This window comes from Ursus maritimus, unplaced genomic scaffold, assembly GCF_017311325.1.
Source record: "Ursus maritimus isolate PB19 unplaced genomic scaffold, ASM1731132v1 scaffold_13, whole genome shotgun sequence".
NCBI lineage: Eukaryota > Metazoa > Chordata > Mammalia > Carnivora > Ursidae > Ursus > Ursus maritimus.
Genome location: NW_024423675.1, coordinates 22,195,195 through 22,207,479, shown reverse-complemented (window position 1 = coordinate 22,207,479; position 12,285 = coordinate 22,195,195). Strand labels below are relative to the sequence as shown.

Below are 12,285 nucleotides of genomic sequence, written 5' to 3'. Positions count from 1 at the left end.
GCGACCCACTTCATGTGACCTACTTGAGCAGAACCGGGCAGTCTGGGTGGGGATGCTCCAGGGTCTGTCCCCGGCAAAGAGAGATGGCTAGCTGCGCAGGCTGACCCTTGGGCGTCTTCAATGGGTAGGCAAGGCCAGCACGTGGAGCACAATGTGCCTGCCCAGGCACCTAGCTGTGGTGCCCCGCCGGCCAGTGCCATCACTCAGTTCACACCCACATCCCTCTGACTCCAGAGCTGTAGCGGCCACAGCTCTCATCACACTCTGCTGCCCTGGTCATCCTGTCTCCAGCGTCTACTTTGACCATAACTTCTGTAGGCTGCTGATTAAACAAGGAGAAGAAATGAGAAGAAATAAATTTGAGGTTGTGAAAAATGCAGCCAGAGGACAGTGAGTATGAGCATGTGTGTTCGAGCATGCACCCGTGTGTGTGCGTGCGTGTGTGTGTGTGTGTGTGTGTTTCCTAAAACGAGTCACTTTTTCATGCCTGTTGATGGGCAGGGTGTGTGTGCGCACACATGTGCACACACGTGGAGTGGGCAGTGAGCCCTCCCTCACGGTGAAAGGCAGCAAATGCTGATGTTTTAAGCCTCTAGAGATAGTAAGAAGCTCCTGCTTCATACTCCACCCCACTATCTGCCCCCAATCTCCTCCGTCGTCGTCGGAGCTGCTAATGAATAACCAATCTTAACACCCAAGTTCAGTCCCCTCCCCAGGCACCCTCTCGAGCTAAGGCTAGGGAGCTGCCGTAGCACTGAGATCCGGGGCTGTGTGGACATTCCTCCACAGTTACTTAGCTGGGTGGTGGAAACAAAAATGCACCCTAATTGGTCAGTCAGTGGCCTTTTCTAGGGAATGAAGGAGGTTTCTGTTTTAAGAAATAAAGTGACTTCTCGGCTGTTGATTCACTGCCCACAGGGAGATTTTTCAGCGGAGGCTTCCTAGCCTCTGTAGAAATTTGCATACAACTTCCACTTCCTGCTTCAGAGCCTGTTCTACTGCTTACCTGGGCCTGGAGAGGGAGGAGGGAGGCGGGAGCCACCCAAGGTGGAGTGTGAGAAGGAGAGAACACGACCACCCTGTCGGCCGGTCTGTCTGTCCTTGGTGGTGCTAAGGTAAGTTGTTCGGAGCTGTCGCCTGCCTCGCCTTACTTTCTAGCCGCTGACCCATTTTCCAAAACACTGTTTTCTCCTTTACTGAAGGAGTTCTGCCTTCCTTCCCCCTCCCCCCCCACCTTCCACTCCCCACCTTTAACGTGTTCGTGTACCGGCTTGGGCTGAGAAAATGACACTTAAGTTTCTGGCGGTGAGAAAGTGCTGGTGGTTTAGTATTTCAGACAGGCGAGCTGAGTGAGATTAACCCTTTGAGGAACGGAGGGTGCGCACACGGGTGTGTTTTTTCCGGAGCTGCCTGGGAACCATTTGTTTGAGTACTTAGTGTCCCCACAAGTTTTGGTTAAGAATCCAGCCCCACTTCTCCGAGGTGGGAGCCGGGGATGGCAAAAATTAAGGAATTGGCTTCTAGCCCCGGGACACGTCAGTGGCAAAGATGGAAGGAAAATTCCCAGTTTTCTTGATCCTTGTCTCACGCAGGGAAAAGATCAACCCCACATCCTTGGGCCAGGAAGTTCAGCTCCACTCTGTGCCCCCCCCCGCCCCTCCCAAGCAGCCCGGACACTTACTGGCACTGAAAACAGTGGGAGAAATGCTGTTACTTGATCTCAACAGCTAATCAAGCTTCATGTGACTTTCAAGATCAAGATGATCTCTTAGAAGAGGGGAATTTTTTTTTAATGGACCGGGGCGGGGAGACCAAATAAATAATTAAAAAGAGGACAAGAAACTTGGTTTCAAGTCCTCACTCCACTCCATGCTGGTTCTGTGACTTAGGCAATTCACTTTGGTTTCCCTAGGCCTGGATTTCTTCATCAATAAAATGTGTGTGGGGGATGAACTAACATGATTTTGTCTGAATTCCCTTCTAACAAAATAATGGGAGTCCCAGAGGGGTAGCCATACTGGGTGGTCTTGGAAGATTTGTTTTGTTTACTGACTATTCAAATATATTAATTTACCTCTTACTACTAGATGGTTAGTTCCTTGAGGAAAAGGATTTTGTTTCTTAATCCTTTTCTACCCCCTAGCACCCCGTATAGTATCAAACGCTTCATAGGTGCTCAAGCTCTTTCCACAAAAGCAGCTTTGATTTCTGTTTCGCTCACCTGCTCTCAATGCACAAGGTAAAAGCAGCTTTCAGGGCCAAAGACTGGGGTTGGCTGGGAGGCCACGTGGCTCTGTGTGAGGGCTGCCCGGAATTTAGGCATTTTTATTGGCTCTTGCTACATAAAACAGGGGGTTTCTTGAATTAGTTCATGTCTCATTTGGGTTCCCCAGGAAGAACTGTCCTGTGAACTTGCCCACAGAGTCAAGGCAGGCCAGAGAACTGGCAGACCAGCCTGGCTCCGGAAGGCTGCGTTACTGACTTAGCTGGAGCTGAAAACGACTCCTGGGCTAGACCAATCACTGTGAGGGTGTGGGGGGGGGGGGGGGGGCTTTAATGGGAGGTGGAAGGCAGCCCTGCAGCACATCCTGATGCCATGTAAGGGTGATGACTGTGATTGGACACATTAGATGGCAGACCAGAATCCTTAACCTTTTCCAAACCACTACTTTATTACTATTACTATTATTATTATTACTATTTCTTTTGGGCAATAATTTTTTGTCAGTTCAGTTCCAGCAAGACCTGGCTGACTGGGATGGGCTGACTCAGGGCTTTAAGTATTGCTAAATTGTTTCTGTGGAAAGGCCCTAGTATAGTCACTGTCACGTTCTTAGATGGCTCCCCCGTCCCCCACCCGGGGATGAGAGGACAAATTTCAAGATGTTTCAACTGTGATGACTTACCCATTCTATTTTCAAATAACGAAGCACCATTATCTGAAATGAGGCTCTCTGCTGCCCGGCTGCCAGCCTAGCTTTTACCCAGAAAGACCACCCACAGTCATTCTTAATCTGGTGTTGCAAACTCCAAGTCATTTCATGATGGAGGTCATGAAATGCTGCGGTGACTGCTCTGCTCGCTGTGTGGGGTGAGCTGACTAGGAGTGCAGTCAGGCCAATGAACCAACATGTCGGGGAGAAGATTCCTAACTCGGGGATACTCACTTTTGGAGGGTGCAAAGACAGAAAACGTTTAAGCCTGTTTCTCCCAGGATTAAGGAGTTAGTGACTTCCAAATGCTCTGAAAACAGGAGGAGAAGGCAGTCATATTTGAAGGCATTCTTCACCAGGCATTCAAAAAGGCAGATTATGTGGGTAATTTGTCTAAATGAAATCTGTTTTACACAGCACAGAATCAAAAGCTCAGAAATACCCTGAATTCAACCATTTTTCTACGGCAGGCAATTTTAGATTAGACCATAAAAACTTGTAAGAATTGCAGGCGACTGTTTGGGGGGAGGAGAAGGGGCACAGATGAGGCACATTAAACTTTAAATTCCTTTCAGATCCAGTGAAATGACCCCTAATGTTTGATCACATTTCCTTATCAAAACAATCCTGCCGTCCTTCCGTGAGAAAGCATCTGAGGATTGGAATCAAGAAGCTCTCCCCCTGGGCCTCTCCGGTTTCTTCTCAGTGCCTTGTCACCAAGATATTTTTAGTTCATGAAACCCCAGCTGTCCCTTCTCCCCCCGACATTCTTTGGATCCCGTCACCAGCAGGCCCTTACTAGCCCACACTTCGATGCCTGGTAGCAAGGGTGGTTCTGCGCGGGCGTGGGCGTGTGTGAGCGCGCGTACACGCGTGTATAGACGCAACCCAGGCGGGGCTGCTAGTTGTAAACTGGCTGAGGAGGTGGGGGGCTTTCGTCTGTCGGGTGACCCCGTGGAGGTGTGCCAGTTTGGCTTTAGCTGATGAGGCAGCTAAAGTGGAGCCGTTTGGGGGTGATGGAACTGCCAGGGCCTCCCCCAGCCCGCGTGTCCCCCTTCCTTCCACCCTGAAGACCAGGGCTGGCTGGGGTCTTGGCAGGTCCCTCAGTGATGAGGGAAACTTGGCTTTTTTCTGCCTCATTGTTTTCCTGCTCTGGGGGGTCCCAGTGTTTTTCCTTCTTCCCCTCCCAGGGTCACTGGACCTCCCTCCCATCTCTGATCTGCCTTCCTGCTCTTGTGTGGTCTGTCTAGGGTCTTCCTGGCTCACCAGCTGACCTACAACACTATTGCCTTCACCTGTATTTATTCTTTCCCTTTCCTTCCAGCTGCCCCTTCTCATACCCAGTAATACATAAAAATCACAATTTAAATAAATCTCTCTCCTACACCAATAAAGGGCACATTTTTTTAAATGTCCTTCAAGGTTTCTCCACTTTCTTTGTGTCTCTCCTGTTCCATTCTCCTTTCTTGTTTAATATCCCTTCCTCTTTCTCTCCTATTTTTCCTTTCTGCCCCTTCTCCTTCACCCTGGGGCTTGGACTGAAATTAAGAATCACAGATATGTGCTCAGAGAAACCTTATCTGAAACGAAACGAACAGAAACCTGGGCTGGTTTGAGGTTGTTCTCCAAATATTTATCCCCAGCTAACTACAGAGCAGAACTGGTCTGTTTCCATTAGCCCATGGTCTCCTTGTTTAGCAGCTCAGAGGAGTTCCAGAGAGAACTTCAAATCAGGTCAGGTCATGCTGTGCTGCCTTCAGCCTGAAGTGAGTCGTACTGTGCAGGGAATGAGTAAGGGCCAGTAAATGCTCCCTTGTCTCCTGGGCTCACCACTGCTTCCAGTCCTCTGGCAAACCAAATGGAAGAACTTCTCTGTCTGGGAAATTCTGCAAGTAAACTTGGAAGTATTTATTCACTGGAATTTGAACTGGAGCCAAACAGTTCACTTCCACTGTTTGCTTCCACTGAGCAAACCAACATTGTGAAAGTTTGCATGCATTTGGGCAGTAAACAAAGGACATTAATGAGTAAAGATTTTTAATACGTGACTTTTAGACTTTCAATTTATTTTTTTTAAAAATTACTCCCTGAGGAATGAAGTAAGACCTTGAGAATCTGTAATTGAAAGTATCTGATCCACATTGGATCTGAGGATCTTTCTAGCTGTAAATGTATATATTTATTTATTATGTCCACCTGAAATATTCATGTTGTGTGTCTCTAGGCCTCTTCAACTCTATTGTTGACCCAAAGAATTCTTTTAAAAAAAAATCCAAGCAGTTGGTGAAGAACAAGCCTTGATTATTTAGGAGCTGGTAATGTGGTTTGTTAATTACTCAGGCTGCTCGCTTCTGCCCTTCCTCTGTTTCTTGCTGTGCTATTTGTCTTCTTCCAGGGACATAACACCTTCATTAAATCCCATCCGTCCTTGCCTCAGAGGCGTCCCCTGGAAGATATCCCCTCTCTAGATGCATCACCATTTATCATCACCCTTTGTTTGTGCTCTGTCAACCAGTTTTCAATTTATTTTGAATTCAGTTTATGATTAAAATTTAATGAGATCCAATCAAGTGCTTTTCTCAAATCAAGATGCCTCTGCAGTCTCATCCGTGTCCTCTATTGTAATGGCATGAAGGAAAGCCACCACAGTTTTCCCGCCTGGTAATCCTTTATAAAACACAGGTGGCCTGTATCCACGCCTCCTTAGCTTCAAGGTGAATGGTTCCGAAACATATTCATTCCAGAAGCTTCTAGGGGTTACTCAGCTCCTCCAGGCCCCTTCCTCCCTCCTCCCTTCAAGTAGCTGTACAAGTCAGGGCTCCCAGCCAACAAACAGATTGTTAAGTGAGCAGGTTCTGGTGCTGAACTGCTTGGATTTGAATCCTGTCTATGCTACTTACTGACCATGTGATCTTGGGAAAGTTCCTTAACCTCCCTGTGCCTCAGTTTCCCCATCTCTTAGATGAGATTGACAATAGTATTCACCAAATAGGGTAGCCGTGAGGATGAAATAAGTTAATCTATGTAAAGCATTTGGAGCAATATTTGACACATATGAAACATTCAATAAACATTAACAATTACTAATAAAGGGGAAGGTTTCTTTTCTTTCTTTCTTTCTTTTTTTTTTTTTTTAGAGATAGAGAACATGCAAGTGGGGGGTGGGGAGCAGAGGAAGAGAATCTTAAGCAGGCTCCATGCCAGCGCTGAGCCCAAATGTGGGGCTCAATCTCACGACCCTGAGATCATGACCTGAGCCAAGAGTCAGATGTTTAACCGACTGAGCCACCCAGGCGCCCTAAGGGGAAGGTTTCTTTATATTTCGATTTGTCAGTATGGTCTGTATCAGCGGTTGGTAAAGTATAATCCTTGGACCAAATGTGGCCCATGGTCTGATTTTACTACAGCATACTGCTAAGAATGGTTCTTATATTTTTAAAGTGTTGTTTAAAAACATTTTAAAAAACAGTGTGAGACAGAGACCATATGTGGTCCATAACACATGAACTATTTACTATCTGGACCTTTACAGAGAAAGTTTGCCAAGCCTCTGATCTTTGTGGTTTAATGGAAGATCTATAGGCTAGACTCGGCTGTGACTTTGGAAAAGCTACTTAATGTATCCAAGCCTCTGTGAAAGAGAAATGGGAAAGTGAGAGCACATACCAGTCTGTGGCCCAGCTTGTTTTAAGACAAGAGACAGTGTGTCCAGAAACACACATGTTGGTTAAAAAGACATAGTCTCCATTCATTAGGTTCATATAATAGCATTAACATTCAGGTATAAAACCAGTGAACATAGAGTAGCAGAAAGTTCTAAAGCCAAGTCACTGTAAAAATAATAACAAGATGATGGGGTGTCTGGGTGGCTCAGTCAGTTAAGCGTCTGCCTTCAGCTCAGGTCATGATCTCAGGGTCCTGGGATCAAGCCCCATGTTGGGCTCGTTGCTCAGCTGGGAGTCTGCTTCTCCCTCTCCCTTTGTCCCTCCCCTCTACTCATGCTCTCTCTCTCTCTCAAATAAATAAATAAAATCTTTAAAAAACTAATAATAACAAGATGGGTTTTGTTTTTTGAGAGCTTGATATGGGCCAGGCCCTATAGTAAACATTTTTTTAAAAGATTTATTTATTTATTTATGAGAGAGAGAGAGAGCAAGCGTGAGTGGGGGGAGGGACAGAGGGAGAGACTCTCAAGCTGACTCCCCTCCAAGCACGGAGCCCATTGCGGGGCTCGATCTCATGACCCCAAGATCATGACTGGAGCCAAAACCAAGAGTTGGACGCTCAACTGACTGAGCCACCCAGGCACCCCTACAATCAGCATTTTATTTATATCTTCTTTTATCCCCACAATATACCTGTAAAGCAAATGTTATTTCCCCCATTTTACGTATTAGAAAAATGAGCACCCGAGAAGTAAAGTAATTTTCTCAAGGTCACACATCTAATCATGTAGCTGGCAGAGAAAGAATTAAAATGTAGGGAGTTTGAACCTAGAGCTGGTGCATTTAAATACTGCATATTTTCCTACATCCTAGAACTGTGTGTTGATTCAGGGGAAGCCCATCTGGAAAGCAGAAGCCGCAGTTCACTGTGAACGTGGACATTAGATCTCTTCATGTGTGCCCTGACAGAGACTTGTTTGCCACACAGGTCAGGGTGGGGTGTAAAGGACATGCAGAAAGGGAGGTGGGAATGATGGAAGGAAAAGAAGGTTTTTGAGGAACTATGAGATCAGAAAGATAGTGTCGGGAAGGCTTCATAGGCTCTGTTTCAAGAAAACAATTCAAGGCAGGATGTGCTGGGGGAGAAAAAGGTTGCTGGGAACAGATATGAGCAAAGAGTTGGAGGCGGCTCAGGGGGATTGACTGAGAGCTGTGTGCAGGAAGAGGGGGGAGGGGCTGGGGAATTCTGTGAACGGGACACCAGGGAGCATCGTCACATAGGATGTCAGAACTCCTGCCCTGTGGGTAAGATCTGATCCACCAAATCGGGCTGCTCAAGGTAGAGTGGGTATACTCAGAGAGACGTTTCAGGCTGGAGGGGACAGAAAGGCAGCCCAAAACAAGAAACTGGGACAGAGAAACACTGACCGATTTGAAGCAAGGTGTGGTCAGAATCCAAGAGCTAGAACCACTGCTCACGGTCCAAAGGGCAATGAGATTCAAGAGAAGGAAAGTTCCTGTCTCTTGGGTCGACTCAGAGTGAGTAAGAACCAGACTCCCCAGCACGCACAACTGCTTCAGCCTGGTCGTGATAGCTCCGGACGAGCCCTCTGTTCCGGCTTGTGCCAACGCATTCCCACCCCAGGCAAATGTTCTCACCCTCTGCTGAGTGTCCTTTTGTATTTTAAGGGACGTGTTCTTTCCCTGGAGCGGTTTCAGGAGTGCCTCCTTCCTTCGCACTGGTTCTTCATCTCGGTGCACAGCAGAAGCACTCTGGAGCTGTTCCTTTTCTTTTTTTTTTTAGAATTAAGTAGATAGAGAAGGTATAAAATGCTCCAAAAAGCAGGTCTCCCTCCTGCCGCTCTTCTCTGAGCCATCCGGTTCCCTTTCCAGAGGTGACCGCTGTTCCAGATTTCTGCCGAGACGGCGTGCGCGTACGCAATCTTAGGTTGTACAAGGGGTAGCTTACTCGGCTCGCTCTCTGCTCTTCCCTTTTTCTAACTTCACAGATAAGTCTTGGAGGTAGTTCCTCATCAGTTCACACAGCACTTCCTCAGTCGTTTCTAAAAAGTCGCAGAAAAGTCATCGTGTGGCCGGACTACAGTTTTAAAAATCAGAACCTTTCTGACGTGTGGGCTGTTTCTGGTCTTTGCCATTACGAACAAGGCTGCACTGGCCATCTTCAGAGCCTCTTTGTTTCACACGGTAGGCACATACCCCTGTCGAGGAGATTCTTGGAAGTGGAACGACCAGGTCAAAGGGCATGAGCCTTAACAATTCTGACAGTTCCTGCCAAATTGCACAGATTACATTCTCTTGGTAAAGAATGAGAGAACCTGTCTGCCTGTGGGACTTAAACAAAAATACAGAGAAGCCCTGACCTCACCTCAGAATCTCTAGGTAGGGGGGCCTGAGCACCTGTATCGTGAGCCCCAAAAAGAGATTCTGAGCCAGAGACTCCCTTGAGTTGAGTTCCCTCAGCCTCCTCTCCCTTCCCCCAGGAATTCGCCCTGAGATGAGGTAGACAGGGCCGCTGCCTGTCAGGCCTGACAGGCCCCAGCTTCCCCCCGGCTTCCTGAGCGGGGCAGGATGCTGGGGAGCCACAGACTGTCCAGGACACTGCCGGCACTGGGGCTCACAGGGTCCTGGATGGCAGCCCTTCTGGCCCCCTGTAGACCCAGAGCCTTCTCCTCTAGGGCAACAGTAGGAAACAGGGTTTTTCCACTTCGATGCAGGTGCCACCCCCTGTTAGGGACTAGAGCCCAGGCCATGCCAGCATTATGACCATGTGGGCATCATGTGGAGAAGCCCTGCAATAAAACAGGGAAAAATGGAAATATTAGGAGTGGTGAGACATTGAGTGATTTTTTTTTTAAGTGTAATATTTTTACAATATTAACATTAAAGACCAAAAATAAAAGTGCCATTTCCAACACAACCCACTCATCTGCCCATGACCCTCTGATGTGTCATTTGTGTGTAGTTGTTCTCTGTGACACCGTGGGGTTGGGGGAGGAAGGCGGGGTTTGTTCTGCCAGTTCTGGTAAGGGTCTAGGACTCGGAGGGGCCCACATGGTAGCATAGGCATGCCTACCCTGTACTGTTTTGGGTAAAGCCCTCAGGATGCATGAACAGACCAGATCCCTGTCTGGAACAGAATAGCAGATGTTCCTATTACACTGGGTGGTAGAATCACCTTTATTCTGCAAGTGAGGGTCGTGGTCAACTCTGCCTGTGGCTGGGACTTCTAAGGCATGGCCCAGGCTCACCTTGGCACCTGACACTCAGTGAGCATTTAATAAATATTTGAGAAGAAGCAAGAAAGGAAGGGGGAAGAGTCCCCATATAGTATAATTTTTTTAAAAGATTTTATTTATTTATTTGAGAGGGAGAGAGCATGAACAGGGGGAGGGGCAGAGGGAGAGGGAGAATCAGACTCCCTGCTGAGCAAGGAGCCAGACAACAAGGGGCTTGATCCCAGGACCCTGGATTGTGACCCGAGCTGAAGGCAGATGCTTAACTGACTGAGCCACCCAGGCGCCCCTAGTTTTGTTTTGTTTTGTTTTGTTTTGTTTTGTTTTGTTTTGTTTTGTTTTGTTTTAGAGACAGGTGTGGAGGGGTGCAGAGGGAAATGAAGAGAGAAAATCCTAAGCAGGCTCCACATGCAGTGTGGAGCCCTATATGGAGCTCGATCTCATGAACTGAGCTAAAATCAAGAGGCAGATGCTTAACTGACTGAGCCACCTGGGCGCCCCTCCATGTGGTATAATTTTAAGAACTCCGAGTACTTGGGCCCACCAAATGCTCCTTGCTACCCACCTTGGAGCTTGACATTCTCACTGTCAGTGATCCTTCCAGCTACACAGATCTGTACCCTCTCCAAAGCAGGCATCAATCATTTATTCATTCAACAAATATTTATGTGCCAGGTACAGCTCTAGGTGATGAGAATATAGCCATGAGACCAACAGACAAAAATCAGACCCTCATGAAGTTTAAATTCTGGGGGAAGAGAGAAACAATAAACAAACAAGGGATGTATTAGATATTTGTATTTATAATATATATTTTATAGTATATAAGATGGTGATAATTGCTGAAGAGGATGGTAAAGCAGGGAAGAGATACAGGGAGTGAGAAGGGCATGTAACTATTTTAGAGAGGACGACCAGGGCGACCTCACTGAGAAAGTGGCAGCTGAGTAAAGACCTAAAGGAGAAAGGAAGCAAGCCATGCAGATATGGGGGGAAGAGTGTTCAGAGAAGGAATAACAAGTGCAAAGGCCCTGAGGTAGGGCCTTTGATTTCCTACGTTAGTTTTCTCTCTTGATTTGGACCACAAGCAACATATGGGTAGGAATAATGCTTTCTAAGTCTTTAGAAATACTTTTGATTACCATTCCTATATATCCTTTGAACTCCTGAATTTTCTATCACTTGTAGGTATTACCTGTTATAAAAAAAATGTTGATTCAGCTCATGCCTCAGAAGGAGGATACACAGCACAGAGTTGGACACATAGTAGGGTTCAGTAGTTATTTGCTGTTTGAATATTTGATAGTGACACGTATAAAACACTGGGGTCTGTTTTGTCTTTTACGGATTACTAATCCCACAGCTTTCCTTAGTGGCTGTTCATTACCACGGCATCCTTCCTACTATTCAAGGGGCCATTTGTTCGTTTTCACTGCAGTTTTAACCGTAGAATTCCCGCTGCAAGATAGACCTTAGGTTTTCAGTAATGTGAGATGACCCCACTTGTCACGTTTTTGTTTTGTTTGTTTTGTTTTGTTTAAGATTTTATTTATTTATTCGAGAGAGATAGAGACAGCCAGCGAGAGAGGGAACACAAGCAGGGGGAGTGGGAGAGGAAGAAGCAGGCTCATAGCGGAGGAGCCTGATGCGGGGCTCGATCCCATAATGCCGGGATCACGCCCTGAGCCGAAGGCAGACGCTTAACTGCTGTGCCACCCAGGCGCCCCAACCACTTGTCACGGTTTTCATGAGCTTCCACCAAGCCCCTGAAGGCTCCTCAGCTAGAAGAGAATTTGCAAGTTTTTAGGGAAATACTTGTGAGGTATTTAAAACCCCGGGGAGAATGTCAACAGGGGCACCTGAGGTGTGGGCAATGAACATGAGTCACAGAACAAGAAATAGTCAACAGGGTTCAGTCCTTTCGCTGGGCGACTCGCTTGGTTCATCTCTTTGCCCTCCCGTTCAGCTGTGGGCCCGCAGATGCTCACAGGAGATTACACAACACTCGGCCAGCCCTTCCAGAAAATACTTCTGTTTCCCGACCAGCTGAAGAGCATGTTGTATGGCATATGCAATTTCATAGCTATAGACACATTGTAAAAAAGGGAGGAAAACAATGGTAAGCATTCAAAAATAATTATTTATTATTTCAGCTATTTGCTGAAATATTTGTGTTTGCAGTAGGTTCCTGTTCATTTTTACAAAGTCTGATCAATGTAGGTGATGAGGTCTCTTTTTTGCAGAGTCCAGGAGCCAGGGGCACCCACCACCTAGACAGCTGCTTAGAAGGGAGACACCCAGGAGAGGGGGGAGCCTGAGGCAGGGAGGGAGGGCCAGCCAGGAATTAGAAACTAAAAGAGTTATCTTTTGTGCCAGAAAACAGTACAAAGGTTGTTTGCAGCAGATGGGTAAGCTTGTCACCAAGCGAGGGGG

The 12,285-nt window shown here is 47.0% G+C and overlaps 1 protein-coding gene across 1 annotated transcript in view; it reads left to right on the top strand.

Moving 5' to 3' along the window:
* Window positions 1-779: 779 nt before the first annotated feature.
* TRAF3IP2 (TRAF3 interacting protein 2) overlaps window positions 780-12,285 on the top strand; it is a 39,484-nt gene continuing 27,978 nt past the window's right edge. The window contains exon 1 of the mRNA XM_008706214.2: window positions 780-1,115. The gene's annotated coding sequence lies outside the window, so the exon portion shown is untranslated. The remainder of the gene's footprint in view (window positions 1,116-12,285) is intronic.